This window comes from Nilaparvata lugens, chromosome 13 (assembly GCF_014356525.2).
Source record: "Nilaparvata lugens isolate BPH chromosome 13, ASM1435652v1, whole genome shotgun sequence".
Classification (NCBI taxonomy): domain Eukaryota; kingdom Metazoa; phylum Arthropoda; class Insecta; order Hemiptera; family Delphacidae; genus Nilaparvata; species Nilaparvata lugens.
In genome coordinates this window covers 5,971,633-5,998,417 of record NC_052516.1, presented here as the reverse complement: position 1 = coordinate 5,998,417, position 26,785 = coordinate 5,971,633, and the positions used below count along the sequence as shown (strand labels likewise).

The 26,785-nt window shown below is 37.0% G+C and overlaps 1 protein-coding gene across 3 annotated transcripts in view; it reads left to right on the top strand.

Moving 5' to 3' along the window:
• LOC111060337 (acetylcholinesterase) overlaps nucleotides 1-26,785 on the top strand; it is a 517,878-nt gene that overhangs the window by 474,357 nt on the left and 16,736 nt on the right. The window lies entirely within an intron of this gene.

Sequence of the window (26,785 nt, the reverse complement as noted above, 5' to 3'; positions counted from 1 at the left end):
GCAACTGCAATTCATGGAGATTTGCATTTGGTGTTATGGGAGTGTTCTCATGGCAGCAGCTGGAATATCAAGAGGTTTGCATTGGGTGTTATGGGTGTGTTCACATAAGAGCAACTTCAATCACAAGAGGTTTGCATTGGGTGTTACGGGAGCATTCACACAGGAGCAACTACAATTCATGGAGATTTGCATTTGGTGTTATGGGAGTGTTCTCCTAACAGCAGCTAGAATCTCAAGACGTTTGCATTGGACGTTATAGGTGTGTTCACACCAGAGCAACTTCAATTACAAGAGGTTTGCATTGGGTGTTACAGGAGCATTCACACAGGAGGAACTGCAACTTTCAGAGATTTGCATAAGATTTTATGGGAGTATTCACACAGGAGCAACTGCAATTTTTAAATATTTGCATTGGGTGTTATGAGAGTGTTTACACATGAGCAACTACAATTACAAGAGGTTTGCATTGGGTGTTACGGGAGCATTCACACAGGAGCAACTGCAATTCTTGGAGATTTGCATTTGGTGTTATGGGAGTATTCTCATGGCAGCAGCTGGAATATCAAGAGGTTTGCATTGGGTGTTATGGGTGTGTTCACACAAGAGCAACTTCAATCACAAGAGGTTTCCATTAGGTGTTATGGGAGCGTTCACACAAGAGCAACTACATTTTTTGGAGATTTGCATTGGTTTTAAACGGGTGCGTTCACACAGGAGCAACTGCAATTTCAAGAGGTTTGCATTGGGTGTTATGGGAGTGTTTACATCGGAGCAACTGAAATTTTTAGAGAACTGCATTGGGTGTTTCGGGAGTTTTCACACATACAGTAACTAAGTTGCAAGGAGAAAGAGAATAAACATAATATGAGTTGGTTTCAACACGGAACTGCAGTATTAGAAAACAATTTCTATGAAATCTGCATATGACAAAATTGAAACTGTATTTTGTAACACAACTATCATAGGAGTCCACTAACATAGAGCCATTGCAATTTCTAGAAAAGAACATTAGCTGTTATGGTAGTGATAACACTAGAGCAGCTGTAATTTCAAGAGAATTACATTGATACCAATGTGAGAGTTCACACATAGACCCACAGGAAATTAAAGCTGCTAAAATATTGTGGAAATGAACCCCCTTATGTTTCCGATGGGATTGTTCACACAGAAGCAACTGCAATTCTTAGAGATTTGCATTGGGTGTTATGGGAGTGTTCACACATGAGTAACAGGAACTTTGAGAGATTTGCATTGGGTGATATGGGAGTTTTCAGACATGAACAACAACAACTTTAAGAGATTTGCATTGGGTGTTATGGGAGTGTTCACACATGAGTAACTGAATTTTTTGAAGATTTGCTTTGATAATCATGAGAGTGCTAAACTTACTCTAGTTCAAAGATGGATTTTGATTTAATCTCATAAATATTCAAATATTTCTGTTTCGTGTAAGGTGATCTCAAATACCAATATAGTTGAATAAATCGACAGGCATGGATGATGATTTATCGAGAGAATAGTCTGTTTCGAAATACAAAAAATTCAGTCGACGACTGAGCACAGAGTTAAAAAATGGTTGATTGATGCTATCAACACGGAAAATCACCTCGCTACTCCAACAAATGCCATTAACAGATGACAGCGAGTTGACTCAAATAAAATGGATTGCAGTAAATAATCGCCATGAATTCCAAAAACTTTGGATGAACATTTTAAATGGAAGCCTGAAAGGGAAATTGAAGAGCTATATTCAGATACAATTTAATCTGTCAGCATTGTTTAAATTATGAAGCAATCATGTTATTTATGAGAGGAGATGTCAGTTTGAGAGGAACCCACGGTAGCTATCCTCTCCAATGTTCAGTGAAGTCATTAAGCATTCGATGAATAAATTTACAAATGAAAGAAAATACGAACAGTCGTTCTGTCTCTCTTCTACTCTTGAATGTTCAGTGGATGAATTGGTGGTGTATCTCTCTCACTCTCACCCTCTCACTATCAATCTATCTCTCTCTCTGAATCTGAATCTGAATCTCTCTTTCATCCTACGGTCTCGAACTATCTCTCTCCTACTCTTGAATGTTCAGTGAATGAAATAAAATGTATCTCTCTCACTCTCACCCTCTCACTATCAATCTATCTCTCTCTCGGAATCTGAATCTCTCTCAGGCTCTCTTTCATCCTACGGTCTCGAACTATCTCTCTCCTACTCTTGAATGTTCAGTGAATGAAATAAAATGTATCTCTCTCACTCTCACCCTCACACTATCTATCACTCACTCTCTCTCACCCTCTCACACTCTCTCTTTCATCCTACGGTCTCTAATTATCTCTCTCCTGCTCTTGAATGTTCAGTGAATGAAATAAAATGTATCTCTCTCACTCTCACCCTCTCACTATCTATCACTCACTCTCTCTCTCTCTCTCACCCTCTCACACTCTCTCTTTCATCCTTCGGTCTCTAATTATCTCTCTCCTGCTCTTGAATGTTCAGTGAATGAATAAGAATGTATCTCTCTCACTCTCACCCTCTCACTATCTATCACTCACTCTCTATCACCCTCTCAATCTCAATATATTGTAATCTACATAAATAAAGTACTCAATCAATCAATCAATCAATCAATCTCACACTCTCTCTTTCATCCTTTGGTCTCTAATTATCTCTCTCCTGCTCTTGAATGTTCAGTGAATGAATAAGAATGTATCTCTCTCACTCTCACCCTCTCACTAACTCTCTCTCTCACCCTCTCTCCCTCTCATTCTCTCTTTTCAGTGAATCAGGATGATTGATGAACAGTAAGTTGTTGATGTTGATGGAGTTGTAGTGGATGGAGGATGATGAAGAGGAGTATGGTGCGGTCCACGTTATAATGGCAGTGAAGAAATATAGGAAACCAGCTTTGCCGTTGATTCAAATTCAATGTCGGTATGCTTATCATTCAACAAATTTAACAAAGTATGAAAAATAAATCTATAGTCTATATATAAAAGCGAAATGGCACTCACTTACTGACTGACTGACTCACTCACTCGCAGAACTAAAAATCTACCGGACCAGAAATGTTCAAATTTGGTAGGTATGTTCAGTTGGCCCTTTAGAGGCGCACTAAGAACGGATTTGAAAAATTTCTAAAGATACGCCCAGAATCTGCTTTTTTCCACCGTTTTTTGCGCTTTCTCAGCTTTATCGAGAACAAATGAACAGAAAATTGCACTAAATAATTGAAATTAATCGGTGATTGAATCAAGGGAGGAAGTACTTTAACTTTCTGATGGAATGAAGCATGCTCAAATGAAAAATGCAGGCGAGCAAAGCGATTCCGCTGATCTCATTTTTGGACGAACCAGTCGGGGGTCTAGGGAGCAGAGCCCCCTGGCTGGACGGATATGGCGAGCGAAGCGAGCCTGATGGCTAGTCAATGAAAATAAACATTGAATGCAATTTTAGAATAACAACAGTATAATATTGTGATGCAACTTCATAAATCGGCGGTGTTTCAACAAATAATTGTCGATTCTCTGAATAGGATATAGGATAATGTCCTTCCCATCAACACACAACCGGGAAAAGAGAAAAAAAGAGAGAGTGTGAGCGAGTGACACAGAGGGAGATATGAGTAGAAAGATAAATGTTTTTTTCAATTGCACTTTACAACATTGAAAGTAATGTGAGCGAAGCTCTGGCAATAGAAGCCTGCTCTCCTAACCCACATGAGTGAGAAAAGGTGTAAGGAAGAGAGAGACTGCGAGAGATTGATTGATTGAGTACTTTATTTATGTAGATTACAATATATACTGGCTTATACACTTATATACAATAGCTTACAATACAGCAAAATTATAGATGAATTTACATAATATAGACTAAGAAAATAATTATTGAACTGTATATGATATGAAAAAGCAGTTTGTGATATAATAACTATAGATAATAATCATATTGTTATGCATCTACATAAATTGGCGGAGCTTTGGACATATCAATGTCCATTCTTCGGAAAGAATATTAAAAATATCCTCCCCACCAACTCTCTACCAAAGAGAAGAGAGAGACTGCGAGAGAGATAGAGAGTAATCCAAAGTGATGTTCAACTCATCCCGAAAGATTTGTCATCAGATCGCAGAGATCTCATCAACTGTCCTTTCTATTCAGCTGAATTTCTCCAACAGAGCTTTTTTCCAGGATGCTTTTCTCCTCTCCTTCCGCTCACTCAAATCCTGCTACTTCTCCTCCTTCTTCTTCTTTTTTTTTCTCCTGTCTTCTCCTCTCTCTTCTTCTCTTGTCTTTTTCTCCTTCTTCTTTCCTGTTGACTGGTGATGCGAATCGTTGACGGGAGCGGGAGATGTCATCTCTAGATAAGCTGTGATGTCATCTCAACAAGGTTAGAATAAAAAGACCCAGGAAAAAAAGTCTAAATGAAAAGTCATGACTCGTTAAGCATGAAACTCGGTTTTCCCTCGGAAAAGACTTCGACGTTGCCATGTTTTTTTATAGGAGGTTTTGAACTCTATATTGATGAGCTATCCAGTGAGTCTTCTCTTGATTAATCTTTTAGAGGTTTGATGATAAACGGACATAAGGACATCGAGCGTAATTTGAAAGTAAGATTCCAATTATTTGGGCTTGAGTTTTTGGTGAAAATTCTTCCAGTTACAGTATTCTTCAAATGTCACTCAATGTGATAGCTTCACTTCTTAAAATCGCTATTAAAGATTGGAATCTGTATCCTTCATTTGAGTTCTTTATCGCTATAAAGCTGCGTACACATATTCGCGCTTCCAACCCGCACCGAGCACGCTCCTCCCTCGTACCGCCCTCGTACCGCCCTCGTACCACCATCGAACCACAGTCGCTCCACCCACGCACCCATCATTATCGTTACGGAAGATGTGAGATCTTCTCGCGTTCCCCGGTCGAACCACTGTTGCTCGCCGGTCGACCATCAATCGCTCTGCTGGAGTGACGTTCGGTTGCGGAGCAGAGCGAAAGTCTGTACGCACCTTTACCTATTACCATGGAAACCTTTTCAAAATGATTGAAATCCTTTGATAGATTCTATAATAAGGATTTCAAAGTCACTGGCTCCGACTAGAATCATGAAGCACTCAGAGAAAATATGGCACTAGATCTTGCGGGAGTACGGAATTGGAAATTCCATGTACATTACGGGCTTTGGTCATTCTCATTTCCGTGTTCCCATAGCAGCTAGTAGTCGCTATAAGTGTTCGTGTGAGTAGGCTGTTATCAAGGAACTCTCCAATCTTATTGGTAATAAAACGTCTTCATCTGATAGATAATTCTTGAGAAAGTCGTGGGTGACTCGTTCTGAAAAAAAAAATGCTCATAACTAGTATGAAATTATTGGAATTATTGAACACTTTGACTGCTCGAAGGAACCTCATTTCGGCTGCTTGGATACGTGACTCAGTTTTTTTCATTGACACCCAGGCTTCGCTTCCTTAAGCTATTATAGGTACAGCCATTAGTCTGTAGAACTTCATCTGAGTGGCTTGTCTTGTTTTCTTCCCTATTGTTCTACGTATTGCACCACACACAGCACTGAATTTTGTCAATTTCAAAGTCAAAGGTTACACTAAGTTGGATTACATAAGGAACGAAGTAATAAGAACCGAACTGAATGTAGAGTCTTTATTGCAAATATTGAAGAAAAGTAGCGCAGACTGGTCCAGCCATTCACTTCGTATGCCAGCAAATAGACTTCTAATTCAAGCTTGGCACTACAAACCCGATGGGAGAAGAGGCGTCGGACGACCGATGAAGAAATGGATGCCGGAACAGGCCAACAGAGCCTAATCATTTAATGACGATGATGATGATGATTGAACACTTTTGTCGAAGAATCATTTTTATTTATGATTTAAAAACTGAGTCTCTCACTCTTAATTCCTCGTGCTTCTCCCATTCTCCTGACCCTCCACCACTCCCTCTTGTTCTTCTTCTTTTTGTTGTTTTCTCCTTCTTCTGCTTCTACTCCTCTAAGCCGATCACCTTTCTAACAACGGTAATTTCGAAGGATCAGTAATGCTCAGCAATCTAAGGGCAGAAAACGCCGGCAAACAGGATGAGAAATAGAATGAGAAAGAGCATGAGGAATAAAATAAGGAAGAGGGAAAGGAAGAGGAGAAGGAAGAGGAAAAGGAAGAGGAGAAGGAAGAGGAAAAGGAAGAGCAAAAGGGAGAGAAAAAGGAAGAGGATGAAAGAGAGAATGAGGATGAGGAAGAGGACGAGAAAGGAGATGGGGAAGAGGATAAGTTCAGTATAAGGAGAGGATTTGAGCCTAGACCACCAAGCAAAACCTCACAACTGATAGCAAAGCTTTCCTCAATCCTCCATTGTATTTTCTCTCTGGTTTCTGGCTTACCTTCCTCTTGTACCTATAACGAGGTCCACGTTATTATGGCAGTATTTGATTAACATTGGTGTTGCTATCCTTGTCTATCATTCGACAAAGAGGGCCTCTAACACTGGTATATCTGATCTAATATAAATTTTCCATTATTGTTCAAAACTATCGATTATATTAAACTCGCTTCGCTCGCCATATCCGTCTAGACCCCCGACTGGATCGTCCGAGAATGAGATGAGCAGGCTCGCTTCGCTCGCCTGCATTTTTCATTTGAGCATTTTTATCATATGTTTGGACAATCCAGTAGGGGGTCCAGACTAAACGTCTGGCTAAACGGATATGGCGAGCAAATCGAGACTGACGGCTAGTAATATAATATTCCCAGGAATAGCTCTGATTAAAGTAGCAGTGCCCGATCAATTTTTCCGCGATAAATGCATTTCAATCTTCAACTTGGTGCCAACCTAACAAAGTCAACTCATCTTAAAGCCAACCTGACAAAATTATTAATTTAGTTACCAGTTAACAACTGTTTCGAATAGGTACTCTCTCTAGATTATAGTTCTATATTAACATAATGGTATGGACATTTTTCCATCTATAGGAGGAATTGACAAGACAGTGGTTCGACAACGTTTTTCTCCTATCTTTCTCCACTATCTTTTTAATGTGTACCTCACTATACCGATACTAATGATAGCTTTGCTACTGCCTATGATGATATTGATGATGATGTCGATGATGATGTAATGATGGAAATGATGATGATGATTTAATGATGATGATGATGAACTCTGATGGAAGTTGCCAACAATGCCGGGATTACACTGACCAATCCGGAAAGAGAGCAGTCGGTCCTAACGAGATTCGGAGGTCAGACTTGGAGAAGCGATTTTGGAGATTTGCTAAGAAAGGACTATTGTGGACAAGGAGTGGGGAAGCAGATTAAGGAGGCTGTGAGGAAAACATCAAGAAGGCTGTGGTGAGGAGGAGGAGATCAAGAAGGTTGTGAGGAAGAGGAGATCTAGGTGGCTGTGAGGATGAGGAAATAGAGGAGGCTGTGAGGAGGAGTAGATCAAGGAGGCTGTGACGAGGAGGAGATGTAGAAGGCTGTGAGGAGGAGAAGATCAAGTAGGCTGTGAGGATGAGAAGATCAAGGAGGCTGTGAGGAGATGATAAGGGAATAAGAGTTGGTAAGGAGAGAGAGAAAGACCATGATGATTAGAGAGAGATCATCAGTACTGAAGAGGTAATACGCAGCAGAAAATGAAAAGGAAGAATCAGAAGTAAACGAGGTCCACGTTATAATGTCATTATTTGAGTCTTTAAGAGCATTCATAGATGCAATTTTCATGACTTTCAAGGAGAACTGATCCTGTATAATCCAACTTTCAAGTATCCAAAACAACTATTTCCCATATCAATGAAATGAGGCCTATATATGCTCTCCATTTTTTTTTTGAAATCTCTCAGGGATGAGAAAAAAATTATACCTTACTTCGGGTAAAAATGTCTCGAATGATCAATTCGTAATGCTTTGTTGAAAAGAAGACCAGAATCGAGAAAGTGAGAGAGAAAACCCAGGAAAATGGAAGAAATATCGGGGAAAGAATGATTGGGGAGAAGAATGAGGAAATAGTAAAGCATACATAACAAAGGAGAGGAATACAGGGAGAGAGTACGGGAGAATCAAAAATGAGAAAGTAGAATCGAAGATAGTAAGATCGAAATAGTTGAACATGCAAAGAGAAGGAGATGGAAATACAGAAAAACAGTAGAATCAAAAATGAGAAAGTGGTGTTATATATAATATATATATATATATTATATATATATATATATATATATATATATATATATATATATATATATATATATATATATGCATATGCATACATAGGCCAAAGTTAGAAAAAACATAATTTTACACTTAATATGTTAAATACCAATAGAATCTAGTGAGTTGTGGAGCCACTTACATGCCTCTGCTCCAGCACATGAACTTGTGTCAGCCCTCCATGATAGGAGTGTTGTGGACACTCAGATATCAGGTGATTCATTGATTGAATTTGTCCATATTGGCACAGACGATCAGAGGTGTATCCCCATGCTGTCATCAGCTCAGCACACCTTCCCACCTGCGTCCTGAACCGGTTAAGGCCACACCACTCTCTACGTCTCAGCTGGGTGCCAGGGACAATGTCATTAGGGTCATCCACAAGGCCTTTGTTCCTGACCTCTCCCTGCAACAATCTCAGTTTCCATAACTCCCTTGCACTTCTTATCAAGTATCTTCTTGACTTGAGGCGCCTTGGAGGAGGGTTAGTCAAATCTCTAGAGACTGGGAGATCCTAATGAATGTGTTGCAACTGGGAAATGAACTTGTTCTTCTTCTCCAACCTTCTGAGATCTGGAGGCATGATGTTACTAATCACAGGCAACCACTCAGTCTCTGTTGGTCTCAATGTCCCACTTTGAAAGAGAGGAAAGTGGAGTTCAGAAAATATGAAACTATGCGAAAAGGAGGAAGGGAGCAGCCTACAGAAAGAGAACGAGAAAATCATAAATGAGAAAGAGTTGATGAAATAGTCAAGCATACATAGATAGAGTTGAGAAAATAGTGGAGTATGAGATGAGAACGAAAAGAAATACAGAGAGAGAAAGAGAAATACGGAGAAAGAAAACGAGAGTATCAAAAAAGAGAAAGTAGAGAGAAGGAAAAAATAAGGCTTGCAAATATGAGGGAAGGAAATACAGAGAGAACGAGAAAATCATAAATGAGAAAGTAGAGTCTAAGAAACAGTAAAGCATAAAAAAAGAAGGAGAAGAATACAGAGAGAGGAGCAAGGTAATCAAAAATGAGGAAGTGGAGAAAAGGAAAAATAAGTTATGAAAATAGAAGAAAAGGAATTACTGAGAGAGAGAACGGGTGAATCAAAAGCAGAGAAGCAAACACCACTCTACGCAGCTACAGAAAAAAACTTTTCAGAGTACTAATGAATATTTATGATAATTAAAGCGTAGATTAAAGTCAAACGTGCCTGGGGAAGTTTAAACGGTTGGTTTGTTATAGTAGGAGATTCACTTCAAACATTTAGTATTTCTATTCATCTAGAACTGACAGTTAAAAGTGAAACGCACCGTTAAAGAATCGTAGAAATGAGAGGAACAAGTGGGCTAATGAGCGCTTTTTATGGTTCATGTAGTCAGTAAGTGCTCAACTTACTTGCAGTAGTTAGCTTACAAATGTAATCAGTAATTTTTTCATCTCTGTGCCATTTTTACTTCTTTCCTTCCCCTACCTACTATCAAAGGTAGGGGAAGTATTGCTTTCCAAGAAAATTATCGAATACTTGACTCTAGATAGCGTTGATTTTTTCCATCTCTTTTCCATTTTTACTTTCTTTGTTCTACCTATTACCAGAGGGAAGTAAAGAATTGCTTTGATATTTTCACTTCTTTCCTTCCCCTACCTACTATCAAAGGTAGGGGAAGTATTGCTTTCCAAGAAAATTATCGAATACTTGACTCTAGATAGCGTTGATTTTTTCCATCTCTTTTCCATTTTTACTTTCCTTGTTCTACCTATTACCAGAGGGAAGTAAAGAATTGCTTTGATATTTTTACTTCTTTCCTTCCCCTACCTACTATCAAAGGTAGGGGAAGTATTGCTTTCCAAGAAAATTATCGAATACTTGACTCTAGATAGCGTTGATTTTTTCCATCTCTTTTCCATTTTTACTTTCTTTGTTCTACCTATTACCAGAGGGAAGTAAAGAATTGCTTTGATAATTATCCAATACTTTACTCGAAATGGCGTTGAATTTTTCTTCATCTCTGTTGAATTTTAACTTCTTTTCTTGCCTTATCCACTACCATAGACAAGGAAAGTAGCCTATTGCTTTCCAAGAACATTTTCCAATACTTCACTACAAAATAGCGTGAGTTTGTGTGCATTGGAAACTTGGTAGCCTAGCTGATCTCTGAGTACAGTTATAAAAAAACAACACAGACTCATACTGAAAGTAAGTACAGTTTTAACAATAATTTTATCTTATTAGTCTCCAACAACATGCTATGAAAATCATGGAATAAGAAACAGAAAAGTTTCAACAGATAATTCCAGGTAATCATCAAATTAGCACTTCGACTCGAAATGATCAAAAAAGTTCAACAAAAAACTGTATTTCTCTCATAGTTTCACCCAGAGATCAACCATCAACCATCAAGTTTTCAATTCACAAAAACTTTCCTGTTTATAGACAAGTTTAAAATAATTTTTTGAAAAGCGATATTTTCTTTACCTCTGTTAGAGCCGGTTGCACAAAAGCCGGTTAATTCTACGAGAACCAATCAGAGAATCCGTCTTTCCAAAAACGCCTTTTCTGATTGGTTCTCGTGGAATTAATCACACGATTAGAATTCTACCGGCGTTTGTGCAACCGGCACTAACAAAGGTAAGGAAAGTATCGCTTTTCAAAAAATTGTTTCAAACTTGCCTGTAAATAAACACTATTTACAATCATGTTTGAAACAATTAGAAGAGTTTTTGAGCATTGAAAACTTGATGGCTGATCTCTGAGTGAGATCATGAAAGGAATACAGTTGTTTGTTGAACTTTTTTGATCATTTCGAGATGGAGTGCTGATCTGATGATCACCTGGAATATCTGTTAAAACATTTTTGTTTCTTTCATGATTTTTACAGCACCTACTTTGAGACTTATAAAATGAAATATTGTGAAAACTGTACTAACTTCCATTCCGAGTAGAGATCTTCCAAATTAGCATTTCTTCTAGAGCCCTGCAAGCATTGAATAGACGCTGAATACAGCTGTGATTGGAATATAAGAAGCTTGTTTAAACGCTCCAATAAATATTGTAATAGGACTGTACTCTTGTTATAGTTACTGTACGGTTACTCTTTTCCATAACCCATTTATTTTATTCAATTATTATTTTACAAAGGCAGTTTTCTAGAAGTATTTTAAGCCTAGGTGATGATGATGGGATGAATGATAATACAATGAAGGTAGAGGTATGAATGAATAAAAATTATAGGTAATAATTGATGAATGACACTCATGTATTTGTCATGATGTATTGATTTCTGTCATCATTGCTTCAGGGCTGGAATGGTGCTAAAGTTCAATAAAATAGAAAGTGAGAGTAAATAAGAGTGAGAGTTGATGTGTATAAGTTACTCATACATCAGTTTTGGACTTTGGACTATGAAGGTTTTATCAGATTGAACAGATGATGTTTGTCAAGTTTCAAATCTGGTAGGATTTATAAGGATAGCAGAAAATCGTACTTCCAAAAATCGATGTGTAGTAACTGGCTTTAGAGTAGTTATCCTTCATTGTTATATCTCTTGATAGCGATAGTTGAGCTGAAACGCATCAAATCTCGATAGTGTCGAAGATTAATGTAATATTATAGTTTGTTTCATGTTTTTAAGAAACTTTTATCATTAATCCATCCAAATTTAAAATTGTTTGTTTTATTCTTATTTATATTTTAGATTGTGATTTGGTGTAGAAATTTGAATGGACATAACCTATAATATTTGGACAATTTAAAACTAAATTAGGAAATTGAAGAAGTTTTAGGCAATAGCCTGTTTTTTCTTTTCCGATTCTTGTATTTTTTTGGTAACCTTATAAATAAATGAATAAATAAATAAATAAATTATGAGATGTGCGTTGAAGCAAACTAATAGTATATCTAGAATCTAAATCGACAATTCTCAATAATTCCTGCATCTCCCGACATTTTCTCATGAACACACGTTATCCCCGAATAATTCATGAGATAGATTGATTCACAAGATTTGAAATAATAATAATTTTCGCCACATTGCACAGAAATCAGCTGTTTTTCAGTCCCTACGTAGATCTTGAAGACATTGTTTGCAAACGACTCTCGTCTGACGTCAGAACAGGTTTCTTTCCGGCCTAGGCCGGAAAGAGTACCCTTTCCAGCCGGTAACATGGAACTAAGAAAGGTGATCAAAAAACTTTTCATTATTTGTGTTCATTATTCAATAATGAAAACATTTATAATAATATCATCTCATTGTCATTTGAAAGAATAAAAAAGTATAAACTCAACCTCTTACATAATTGAACATAATATTATAGGTTATTTAGACAAATCAGAATAAAAAATAAAAATACTTGGACAATTTCCTGATATTCAGATTACCTCAGATTTGCTAGAGCTATCACCTTCCACTTCTGCTTTCGGAAGTGCTTAGTAAACAATTATTATTATTTTATATATATTGTTTATTTTTGTGTGTGGTCAAAAATAGCGTTCTCACCACGGGCAAAATGTTTTTCCGGCTCTAAATCTTTGGTAGAGAGTTAGTGGGGAGGATATTTTTAATATTATTTCCGAAGAATGGACATTGATATGTCCAAAGCTCCGCCAATTTATGTAGATGCATAACAATATGATTATTATCTATAGTTATTATATTACAAACTGCTTTTTCATATCATATACAGTTCAATAATTATTTTCTTAGTCCATATTATGTAAATTCATCTATAATTTTGCTGTATTGTAAGCTATTGTATATAAGTGTATAAGCCAGTATATATTGTAATCTACATAAATAAAGTACTCAATCAATCAATCAATCTTTTCTAATCTCTTCGGCCTACGGCCTCGGACTTGAAAACCGATTTCGGGCCGGAAAAATCTCATTTTCTGCTCTAGGTGCGGAATATACTATATTGAACTCTGCATGAAATGGAAAAATGGAATTTAGATTTCACTTCAAGATAACATTGTTTTGTATCTACATGAGTTGGCGCAGCTTTGGACATATCAATGTCCATTCTTTGGAAAGAATCCTAAGATATCCTTTTCAGTGACTTTCTACCAGAACAGAGATGGAATACAGAGTGAGAAAGAAGAAAAATGAATCAAGATAAGAACGACATGAAACGAATACTGCCCTGAGGGACAGAGAGACATGCACTGACTAAGGAAAAGTATTACCACAGCAGATACGAAGAGACGACCCTTAATTGAATATCCTTCTGTGGTCGTGCCTTGATGACAATCAGCACGTGAGAGAGAGAGAGTGAGTGGGAAAGAGAGAGTGAGAGAGAGTGAGAGAAAATGGAAAAAGAGAATGTCCGATAAAGTGACTGAGATCGATAGAGAAAAAGATTGAGTGAGTCAGAGGAAGAGAGAGAGAGAGAGCGATTGAGAGCGAGAGAAAGAGAAAGGAGGAGGGAGAGTGAGAAAGAGAGAGAGAATGTGGGAGAGAAAGCAAGAGAAGGCAAAAAAGAATGTCCAATAAAGTGACTGAGATTGATAGAAAAAAGATTGAGTGAATCAGTGAAAGAGGGAGAGAGAGATAGATAGCAGAAGAGCGAGAAAGAGAGAATGAAGAAGAGATTGATTGATTGAGTACTTTATTTATGTAGATTATAATATACTGGCTTATACACTTATATACAATAGCTTACAATACAGCAAAATTATAGATGAATTTACATAATGTAGACTAAGAAAATAATTATTGAACTGTATATGATAAGAAAAAGCAGTTTGTAATAATTATAATAACTATAGATAATAATCATATTGTTATGCATCTACATAAATTGGCGGAGCTTTGGACATAACAATTTTCCATTCTTTGGAAAGAATATTAAAAATATCCTCCCCACTAACTCTATACCAAAATGCAGAGAAGAGAGAGCGAGAGAAAGCAAGAGAAGGCAAAAGAAGGCAAAAGAGAATGTCCAATAAAGTAACTGAGATCGATAGAAAAAACGATTGAGTGGGTGTGTGAAAGGAAGTGAGAGAGTAAGTAGTGAGTGAGTGAGATATAAAGCAAGAGAAAATAGCAAATGAGAATGTCCGATAAAGTGACTGAGATCGATAGAAAAAAAGATGAAGTGAGAGAAAGGAAGAGATACGTGAATGTCCGATAAACGCATCCAATGTGACAGAGATCGATAGAGACTGTGAGAAGAAGATTAAGTGAGATAGAGTGAGAAGATCTATTAAAACCGAGAGAAAATAGAATAAAGATGTATCGTGAGGTCCACGTTATAATGGCAGTGTTTGATTAGCAATGGTATTGCTATCCTTGTCTATCATTCAACAAATCAGATAGCTCTATCTCTTTCACGCTTTGCTCTGAGGCCAGATCGTCTTTTAACAATGTAGAAATAATAATTAATTAACACGATATTTCATATTAATCATGAGAATTCATTATGATATTATTGAAAAATATAATTTCTTGCTCAATCAAATATAATTGATGATTTTGGAGTAGAATGAACAGTTAATATTACATCAATAAACCTGTATCAGCTACCGTCCATAGAAGGCATTGACAAGACAGAGGATCGACAACGTTGTTCACCTATCTTCCTCCACTGCCATTATAAAGTGGACCTCACTATAGAAAGATGAATTCAGAGAGGAAAGATGAGAGATAGAAGAGAATCGTTGGATCCAAGAGAAGAATATAGATAGAGAAAGAAAAAGTTTGACAGATTGAGAGAGGGAGAGAGATGTTTTCGTAGAGAGAAGTGATAAAGAGAAGAATATCGATTGAATTCAAGAGAAGGAGACATAGTATAGAGAGTTACGAAGATGGAGAAAGATGTATTTGGAGAGAAAATGTGATAAATAGAGAAGGATCGTTGGATCCAAGAGAAGAAAATAGATAGAAAAGGAAGGAATTTGGAAGATTGAGAGAGTGAGATAATAATATGTTCTCGTAGAGAGAAGTGATAGAAAGAAGAATATCGATTGCAATTAAGAGAAGAAGACAGAGAATAGAAAGTTAAGAATATGGAGAAAGATGTATCCTGAGAAAAAAGGTGATAAAGAGAAGAGGATCATCGGATCCAAGAGAAGAAAAATAGATGGAGAAGAAAGGAATTTGGAAGATTGAGAGAGAAGGAGAGATGTTTTTGTAGATAAAAAATTATATGAGAAGAATACCGATTGGAACCAATAGAAGGAGACAGAGTATATGAAGTTAATAAGTTGGAGAAAGATGTATTTGGAGAGAAAAGATTATAAACAGAAAAGAATCGCTGGATCCGAAAAAAGAAAATTGATAGAGGAAGAAAAAGTTTGAAAGATTGAGAGATAGAGAGAGAGATATGTATTCGTAAAAAAAAGTGATAAAGAGAAGAAGATCGATTGAAACCGAGAGTATAAGATAGAAAAAGGGAGAGAAAGTTCAGAAGATGGAGAAATATGTGTTTTGAGAAAGAATATGATAAGAGAAGAAGACAGAAGATAGAAAGTTAGGGAAGATGGAGAAAGATGTATCTTGAGAAAGAAAGGTGATGAATAGAAGGAGATTGATTGAAACCGAGAGAAGAAGACAGAGAATAGAAAGTTGGGGAAGATGGAGAAAGATGTATCCTGAGAAAGAAAGGTGATACATAGAAGAAGATCTATTGAAACCGAGAGAAGAAGACAGAGTATACAAGTTAGGGAAGATGGAGAAAGATGTATTCGGAGAAAGAAAGGTGATAAATAGAAGAAGATCGATTGAAACCTAGAGAAGAAGACAGAGTATAGAAAGTTAAGGAAGCTGAAGAAAGATGGATTCGGTGAGAAAATGTGATAAATAGAAGAAGATCTATTGAAACCGAGAGAAGAAAGACAGAGTATAGAAAGTTAGTGAAGATGGAGAAAGATGTATCCTGAGAAAGAAAGGTGATACATAGAAGGAGATTGATTGAAACCGAGAGAAGAAGACAGAGTATAGAAAGTTAAGGAAGATGGAGAAAGATGTATTCGGAGAAAGGAAGGTGGTGAATAGAAGGAGATCGATTGAAACCGAGAGAAGAAGACAGAGTATAGAAAGTGAGAGAATATGGAGAAAGATGTATTCGGAGTGAAAGAAGAAATATGTTGGAAGTTGAGCAAGAAAAATGATTTCCCAGCGGGCAGTTGTTATCTGAGTGGATCGACTTGAGTCACTTTCAACTGCTAGAATAAAATTGCGCTTCATCTGCCACTTCACTCTGTCAGCATCAATTCAATGGAAAGCAGAGATGTTATCAATAGCAAAATGCTGACAGGATAAAGTGAGAGGACACATACTATCAATAACTCTATTTCTCGCTGAATCTTTTGGATCGTTCTCTAAACCAAACTAACTGGAGAGATATGATCAGCTGTGAAGCTCAGAATATTGTCGAGGTGAAGTAATGGTTTCTCAGCTGAATCTGGATTCACTATAGTGAGAGGTCAATGTTGTAATGGCAGGGGAGGAAGATGGGAGAGCATTGTTGCCGATTCTCTGCCTTGCCACTGCTTTCTATAGAGGATAGCTGATACCGGTATATCTGATGTAATATTAACTGTTCATTCTTGTTTAAAATAATCAATTATATTCAATCCGTCAAGGAAATAAACTTCTCAATGGGTCGATATCTAACGAGGCGATCGACAGAGGAGGCCTGCAACAGTGGAGGCCTGCGACAGTGGAGGCCTGCGACAGTGGTGACCTGCGACATTTGAGGCCAGCGACCGTAGAGGACTCCTGAAAAAGAGTCCTCAAATGTCGCCTGCACCAGCGACAGAAGAAGACTCTTTAACTCTTGTTCAGCCTGACAGTTGAGACTGAGACTGTGGAGGACTCCTGAAAAAGAGTCCTCAAATGTCGCCTGCGTCAGGTGACAGTAGGAGACTCTTTAATTTTTGTACAGACCCGACAGCTGAGACCTATGACCGTGGAGGACTCCTGAAAAAGAGTCCTCAAATGTCGCCTGCACCAGCGACAGAAGAAGACTCTTTAACTCTTGTTCAGCCTGACAGTTGAGACTGCGACTGTGGAGGACTCCTGAAAAAGAGTCCTCAAATGTCGCCTGCGTCAGGTGACAGTAGGAGACTCTTTAATTTTTGTACAGACCCGACAGTTGAGACCTATGACCGTGGAGGACTCCTGAAAAAGAGTCCTCAAATGTCGCCTGCGCCAGGACTTTTTTTGACTCTTTCATTTTTGTATAGGCCCGACAGTTGAGACCTGCGACCGTAGAGGACTCCTGAAAAAGAGTCCTCAAATGTCGCCGGCGCCAGGCGACAGTGGAACACTCTTTAATTTCTTGTACAGGTCCGACAGTTGAGACCTGCGACCGTAGAGGACTCCTGAAAAAGAGTCCTCAAATGTCGCCTGCGTCAGGCGACAGTAGAAGACTCTTTAATTTTTGTATAGGCCCGACAGTTGTGACCAACGACCATAGAAGACTGAAAAATAGTTCTGTACGGTTGGAGGCCTCGACTATCGCAGGTCTCGACTGTCACTCCCCCGTCTCAATGATTGAGTAATCAATTTTAATGATTGAAATATTGAGTATTTTGTTAGTCGGTTATGTTTGCTCTATATGATTGTTTGAATACGATCTGGCAAAGTTGCGGAGTTACGAAAAGATAGCGCTATCAGTTTTGTTGAATGATAGACAAGGATAGCAACACCAATGTTAATCAAATACTGCCATTACAACGAGGAGCTCACTATAAAACAAGAACAACCACAACATGATAAAGTATTAACACAATGTGATACAGTATCATTTCAACTTGATACACAACACAATAGTTCGATACATTTTCCTATCTGCTTTGTGGAATGATAGACAAGGATAGCAACACCATTGTTAATCAAATACTGTCATTACAACGTGGCAGTAGACTCCCACCATAACAACTTCATTTTATCGCCTTCTTTTCCTCTGTCCTTGTTGTTCCTATTTTCTCTTTTATATTCTATCCCACACTTTTCCTTTCTCAATTTTTGTCAACCAGCCTATCTAGCAAATTTTTCTAGCAGTGAAAAAATTATGCGACAAAATTCAGTTTAGTCGTGAAACTTAATTTACGCACCTTCCACCGAATTTCCATTTCACCAACAACAACGTTCGTTTACTCCCTAATCTCCGAAGCAGAAGATGGAGGATGAGGTGGAAGAAGAAGAGGAAGAAGAGAAGAAGAAGAAGAAGAAGAAGAGGAAGAAGAAGAAGAAGAAGAAGAGAAGAGAAGAAGAAGAAGAAGAAGAAGAAGAGGAAGAAGTGCAAAAGTGCAATATCCATTCAATTTGTGATTTTGTAATCGTTCATCTTGTGCAAGATTTTCATTGTCGCCTCTTGAAAATTCTCTGAAATAATAAATTTTTCTCTCACAGCTCTCATCCTTCTCATTCTGTTTCTTTTTCTTGGCCATTTTCTTTTACTATTCTTGTTCTCCATACAGATTGAAGAAAAAACAGGATACTGTTAAATTCTACGATTTTTACATCATATTTCCCTTCTCATCTCCCCATCCTTCTATTTTCCTCACTATCAGCTCATCTTTCGACTCCTTCTTCTTCTTCTCCTTTTGATCCTCTTCCTCTACCAACTTCTCCGATTTTTTTTTTCTACTTACTTTTTACACCACTATCCTCATTATATTTCCTCCTCTTTTTTCACTCTTCTTTCCATTTTTTTCTGAGAGAAGTGACATTCAATTTGAAGAAATCAACAACTCAGCATTGAGGCTCAACTCACACTAATAGAGGCGACATTTGATTTGAAGGAATCAACAACTCAACATTGAGGCTCAACTCACACTTAAGCGACACAGGTCGAGAAGAGACTCGACTCTAGTTGAGAGCATGTGTTTCCAAATGGTGACACTCAGACCAGTCGATTCTAGTCTCCGCGACGTCACCATTTGGAAACACATGCTCTCCACTAGAGTCGAGTCTCTTCTCGACCTGTGTCGCATAAGTGTGAGTCTAGCCTCAGTTTTCTTTAAGAACTCCAGATAGAAATATGAAGGTGAAAAAGGATCAAAACTTCTAAAAATACCCTAATACTCTCTTCAATGGAACATTCTATAGTGGGGTCCACGTTTTAATGACAGTGGAGAAAGATAGAAGAACAGAGTTGCCGATCCTTGACTTGCCACTGCCTCCTATAGAGGTTAGCTGATACTACACCTTTTCCAAATGTATTTGAGAAAGTATAAATTATAATTGAGAATAGTCATTTGTATTTGAGGAAACGTCAGATGTGAATGAGAACAGTCATTTGTATTTGAGAAGTCATCATTTCTAATCGAGAAGAGTGATTGAGAAAGTATCATTTAAATTTGAGAACATACGATTCAAAATCGAGAAGTTGTCAGTTGTAATTGGGAAATGATTTTAAAAAACCAGTACTTATATTTTTCATAACTGTACTCATATAAAATGATATGATAATATATTTAATATTCCAATAAAACGTTTAGTTTTTGAATAAAATATTATTTTCAAGCCTCAAAATACATTGAAGAATTGCCGAATTGTTTGATCAAGATATTCAATTGATTGATAAAGTTTAATTGCGCCGTAAACATAGAGAATTTGATCTTCATCAAGTGCAATAATTCACAAAATGTTTGAAACAAAAGTCTCGTTGCCAATACATACATAGAAATACCTCTAATTAATCATTCGTAAACAGTACAGGGGGAATACTTTCACCATTGAAATAGTTATTTGTATATCTAGAGTGTAAAGTACGACTTTTTCTCCCTGTGGGAAAAAGTTTGAAGCCCGAGGCGAAGCCGAGGGCAGCAATTTTCCTGAGGGAGAAAAAGTATTTTTCGCTCGTGATGTACACAACATTTTTCCTCCATCTACATTTTTTTTATAGAAACTGCAAATGAAATCATTTCAATAACATACGTATTGGTGACAATGATTCCTAACAACATAACCTAAATCTAAAACCTAAAAACTGTCGTCTGATTGGCACTGCCGATTGCCCTATCTATCGGCAAAAGTTGTAACAATTATATCAGCTGAGCAGCTACCAAAAATGGCTGACTCCAGATCACGCGGTTCAGATTTGAATTGCAGATCAAAAATATTTGTTGGCTGGTATTTTGAATAGAATAAAATATTTAAAAAATTGTATAAATTTTTATCGTCTACTTTTAGTTAATCAAATTTCTGGTTGTGGTATTGAATTCAGTTGACTCAATGACAGACACCTCTATTATGCTTTCTCATCTGAGCTTAGACCTTCTAACCTATTACAATGTAAGTTTCAAAATAGAGATGCTCCCCATGTTATTTAAATGGAGTCACTTTTACTCCCTAGGGAGTTTTTCTGTTTTTTACTACCGAGAGCGAAAAAGTATCACTTTAGTATTAGGTTTCAGGGAGTAAAGTAAGTACTTTAGACAGTAGGTGGAGGAAAATATTAATTTTCCGCCATGCAAAGTCTATGATATTAATTGGAATACTGTGTACGTAGTACAGTATCCTTCCTGCTCAAATCAAACCTGTACTGTGGGCTACAGAAGAGTCACGACATTGTCAATTGGATAATTTTCTCATTTTCAATTGATATCTTCTCATTCACATGTGATGACTTCCAAAATACAATTGACTATTCTCATTTACATCTAGGGTTGCCACCCGTACTATATAATAAAGTATTGTACTTTATTTGGAGGTCTTGTACTTTATACTTTGTAAGCAAGATAAAGTACGCAGAAATACTTTATTTTGCTCAATAAAGTTCTATATAATAAAGTACGAGGAAATTAAAACATTTCAGGTTTGTAGAGTGGCGGAGACTGTCAGAGTCGAAACCAGTCGTTCTTTTAAAATATATTAAATATTTCATATAAATAAAGGGTTCTTCATGTTTTTAATAAATCATTTAAAATTGTATTTTGAGAAGTACACTTATCTTTGGCCAGAGTGCAATTTTTTTCATTAAATTTCTTAATCTTGTGTACCTAGAATTATTTTGCAATAGCCTAGAGTTGATTAAATTGTTGAAGAGTAACAATATTATGCATTTTTTCAAAGAGTATAACTTACGTTTTGAATTTAGAAGACCAACTCTAAAACTTTTTGGATTAAATAAAATAAATGATGTTTTTTTCATGATACTATATTAAACAATTCTTCTGTATGAGCGTGTGATTTGTAACAAATGAAATTAATTTATCTTTTTATATTATTTATGCTTATTGTCGTCATACCAGTATGTAATCAATAGCTTTCCAAGCTATCATGTTGTTATTTGGAGAAATCGAATTATTCTATCAATAATTATAATGGATTCTAATAGTAATCAGCGATATTCATGTCAATAATGTGTATTCTTGTGAGTATATCAGAATGCCAAAGAATGCTGTATTTTTGAATATAAAGGTAAAAATGACATGTACTTTATTTAAACCTAATGTACTATATTTTTTAGGCCTGTGATTACCAATGTACTTTATTTCTCTTAAAAAAGGTGGCAACCCTATTTACATCTGACATTCTCTCAATTACAAGTGATTATTCTCAAAATAATACAATTGATACTTTCTTAAATAAAATTGGAAAAGGTGTAGTATTGATATTGATTCATCATCATTATATCAATTCCATGAATCAAATACATTATGTCTATCAGGTATTTCATTTCCTGAGCTCTTCAGGTTCTCCCTGACGCCAACAAAGACTTATGAGCAAACAGTTATTATTGAAGTCACAGAGATGAGGTTATATTATAGCTTTCAGCTCTCAGCCCGGATTTCAGCTGCAAGTAAGATTTGTGATGTGACTTCGAAAAGTTTTCGATTCCAAGTTTGTCTTTACTTGCAGCAAAAGTTTGGTTTACTTTGAACTTGATTCATACTTTGTCGACTGGCATTCACTTACCGCCATATTTCACCTTCCATCATCTACTTCTTCTTCCTCTTCTTTTACTCCCTATAACTCTTCTTTTCTCTTGACTCATATCTCATTTTGTCTCGTTTTTCTTCTTCCCCTTCTCCTTCTGCTTTTTCTCCTTCATCTTCTCCTTGATTTTCCTCTTCTTTTTCTCAGTCTTCTTCTTCTTCTTCTTCTTCTTCTTCTTCTTCTTCTTCTTCTCCTTGTTGTTGTTCCTCTTCTTCTTCATCTTCACCCTCTTCTTCTTCTTCTTCTTCTTCTTCTTCTTCTTCTTCTTCTTCTTCTTCTTCTTCTTCTTCTTCTTCTTCTTCTTCTTCTTCTTCTTCTTCTTCTTCTCTTCTTCTTCTTCTTCTTCTTCTTCTTCTTCTTCTTCTTCTTCTTCTTCTTCTTCTTCTTCTTCTTTCTCTTCTTCTTCTTCTTCTTCTTCTTCTTCTTCTTCTTCTTCTTCTTCTTCTTCTTCTTCTCTTCTTCTTCTTCTTCTTCTTCTTCTTCTTCTTCTTCTTCTTCTTCTTCTTCTTCTTCTTCTTCTTCTTCTTCTTCTTCTTCTCTCTTCTTCTTCTTCTTCTTCTTCTTCTTCTTCTTCTTCTTCTTCTTCTTCTTCTTCTTCTTCTTCTTCTTCTTCTTCTTTCTTCTTCTTCTTCTTCTTCTTCTTCTCTTCTTCTTCTTCTTCTTCTTCTTCTTCTTCTTCTTCTCTTCTTCTCTTCTTCTTCTTCTTCTTCTTCTTCTTCTCTTCTTCTTCTTCTTCTTCTTCTTCTTCTTCTCTTCTTCTCTTCTTCTTCTTCTCTTCTTCTCTTCTTCTTCTTCTTCTTCTTCTTCTTCTTCTTCTTCTTCTCTTCTTCTTCTTTCTTCTTCTTCTCTTCTTCTTCTTCTTCTTCTTCTTCTTCTTCTTCTTCTTCTTCTTCTCTTCTTCTTCTTCTTCTTCTTCTTCTCTTCTTCTTCTTCTTCTTCTTCTTCTTCTTCTTCTTTCTTCTTCTTCTCTTCTTCTCTTCTTCTTCTTCTTCCTCAATATCTTCTCTCTTGTCAATTACATCTTCTTCTCTCAAATCTCTCTCCTGTCGTGTGTTGACGAGAATGATATTATTTTATAATGAAGCTCCCTTCCACAGTTTTTTGTTTCAACTACAATGTCCAATATTATTCTTTTTCGCCACACTGCACAGAAAGCAGCTGTTTTCCAGTCCCTACGGTGATCTGAAATACATTATTTGCAGACGACTCTCGTCTGACGTCAGAACAGGTTTCTTTCCGGACTGAGCCGGAAAGAGTACTCTTTCCAGCCGCTTACATGGAAGTCCGTCATTAATAAGTCATCCGCTAGATCGGGCGAGTGTCAACTTTCTTCATCTGGAGTCGCCATTATTTCAGTTCGAATTTCGAATCAAACTAATTCAGCATTCGCTTCGCAACCATTTTTATTCAATTATTTATTGTTGATTAGTGCATTCCAATTTTCAAAAATGCTTGAAGATGACGACGCCCGTGATATTCCAAGTGAAATTTTAAAAGAATCTGAAATCCTGACTGCAAATCTTCTACCACTAAAATCAAGAGATAGGTACGATAACGAGTATTCTTTATTTTGTATTCTCTATTTATTTTGTCAGCAATACCTGACGAAAAATATCGTTCGCACCATGGGCAAAAATGTTTTTCCGGCTCTCAATCTTTTCTAGTCCTCAGCGAACGGTCTCGGACTTGAAAACCGATTTCGAGCCGGAAAAATCTCATTTTCTGCTCTAGGTGCGAAATATACTATTCCGGCAGTGTGTTAATTAAGAATAAATCAGAAAAAATAGATGAAGAATATTACAGACGAATTAAGAAAATACAGATGGAGACTGGGAACTTGTTATCTCTGTTCAACTTTGCCGATTTATGTAGTTACATTTCCAAACCTGATTTTGTTCAATCAACGTGTTCCCTATATTTTCCTTTCCATGTCAGTTATGTCTTTTATTCATGGTTTTAGGGTATGGCTTCAATTCATAAGTCCACATCTTCCAAATTCAAATTGTAACTAAATGTAAATGAAAATCAGAAATCCAAGTAGCCTTTTAAAATTGTTCAAACACGACATGTTTCAGCTATATAATGCCACTAGCCGTCAGGCTCGCTTCGCTCGCCATATCCGTCTAGTCAGGGGGCTCCACCCCCTGAACCCCCGACTGGATCGTCCAAGAATGATATTAGCTCGCTTCGCTCGCCTGCATTTTATCATGTTAGGACAATTCAGTCGGGGGTCCAGACTAAACGTGTGGCTAAACGGATATGGCGAGCGAAGCGAGCCTGACGGCTAGTAATATAATATTCCCAGGATTGAAGTAGCAGTGCCCAATCAATTTTTCCGCGATAAATGTATTTAAATCTTCAACTTGGTGCCAACCTAACAAAGTCAACTCAACTTAATGCCAACCTGACTAAATTATTAATTTAGTTGCCAGTTAACAACTGTTTCGAAGAGGTACTCTATCTAGATTATAGTTCTATAGTAACATATGATATGGAAATTTCAATTATAATTAAGAGATTGGGAGAAGAAGAATAAACATGTTAAAAGACGAACTTTAAACCCTAAAAAACAACCCTTAGAGTTAAAATATTGCCAAAAGATTGCCATTATCATTATTCGACTCGATATATCTATATATGGTTTTTAACCAGATCACTCCCGTGTTATCGGATGGGCACGTTAAACTGTCGGTCCCGGCTGAAGTATGACAGTCGTAAGGCCCATTGACGGCTTAAATTATATATTCAGGCGGTGGAACATTCCCGAAAGGGAACTCCCCACCAACAAAAGCCATACGAATTTATTTTTTTTATCTATATATATATAAAAGCGAAATGGCACTCACTCACTCACTGACTGACTGACTCACTCACTCACTCACTCACTCGCAGAACTAAAAATCTACCGGACCAGAAACGTTCAAATTTGGTAGGTATGTTCAGTTGGCCCATGAGAGGCGCACTGAGAAATCTTTTGGCAATATTTTAACTCTAAGGGTGTTATTTAAGGGTTTCAGGTTCGTCTTTTAGCATGTATATTCTTCTTATTCCAATATCTTAAAATTATAATTGAAATGTCCATACCATATGTTAATATAGAATTATAATCTAGAGAGAGTATCTCTTCAAAACAGTTGTTCTGGTAACTAAATAAAAATTTTGGTCAGGTTGGCATTAAGTTGAGTTCACTTTGTTAGGTTGGCACTAAGTTGAAGATTGAAATGCATTTATCCAGGACCTCCTAAATACCAATCTATCCAGTAATATATAATAATACCTATTTAGGAGGTCCTGATTCATCGCGGAAAAATTGATTGGGTACTGCTACTTCAATCAGAGCTATTCCTGGGTATATTATATCACTAGCCGTCAGGCTCGCTTCGCTCGCCATATCCGTTTAGCCAGACCTTTAGTCTGGAACTCCGACTGGATCGTCCTAACATATGATGAAAATATGACATAACATTTCAAATTTGGTAGGTGTGTTCAGTTAGCCCTTTAGAGGCGCAATAAGAACGGATTTGTAAAATTTTCCAAAGATACGCCCAAAATCTGCGTTTTTTAGCGTTTTCTCAGCTTTATCGAGAACAATAATAAACAGAAAATGTTCAAATTTACTACAGAAGTTCAGCTGGGATGCAATAATGTTGTGTTGGAAGGAAATTGAAATAACGCCAAAGAAACGCCCAAAATTAGCGTATTTTCAGCTTTTCTGCGTTTCCTCACCTTTTTCAATAAAAATTGATGGAAATATATTAAAAAAATTCAGTACACAGGTTTAGCTGAGGTGGAAGAATTTTGTTCGCCAAAGATACGCCGATATAGTAACGGGTGTTTTTCGAGATCAAATTTACATAATACGTTCAAATTTGGTACAGTATTCCACTGAGGTCTACATGCAGGCGAGCGAAGCGAGCCCGCTGATCTAATTTTTGGACTATCCAGTCGGGGGTCCAGGGGGCGGAGCCTCCAGGCTAGACGGATATGGCGTGTGAAGTGAGCCTGACGGCTAGTAGACTTATATAGCAGAAACATGTCGTAATTGAACAATATTTTGAAAGGGTATTTAGATTTCAAATTATGATTCATATTTCAAGAGTAGCCTTAAAGAATAAGGCAATTTGTAACACAATAATATGCACCCTTTCATGTCCAGACCGATTACCATTAAACCTGTTCTGTTCCGAATTTCAATTGCATACTCCAAGTAGTATCACTTCTCCTGAAAAGAATCACATGTCAAGATGAAATTTTCCTCAGCCCACAAACTGATGAAAAACTGGGAAACTCTCAGGCCTAAGTTTTCCATTCACACTCATCAATCATGCCTGTGACGTCATTCTCCAGCCTCTGCTAACCTGTCACTCTCACTTCTCTCCCAGTCAATCTCTCTCTTTCCTCTCACTCACTCTCTCTCTCTCTCCTGGTTTTGGTAGAGAGTTAGTGGGGAGGATATTTTCAATATTCTTTCCGAAGAATGGACATTGATATGTCCAAAGCTCCGCCATTTCTTTCTTACAATGATAAAGCCTCTCCTTACTTGTTACTCTCTCTTCCCATTACTGTCATCCTCTCTCTCTTTTTCAGAAATAAAGAACTTCAACTCTTACTTTCTGACGATCTCTCTCTCTCTCTATGTAGATGCATAACAATATAATTATTATCTATAGTTATTATATTACAAATTGCTTTTTCAT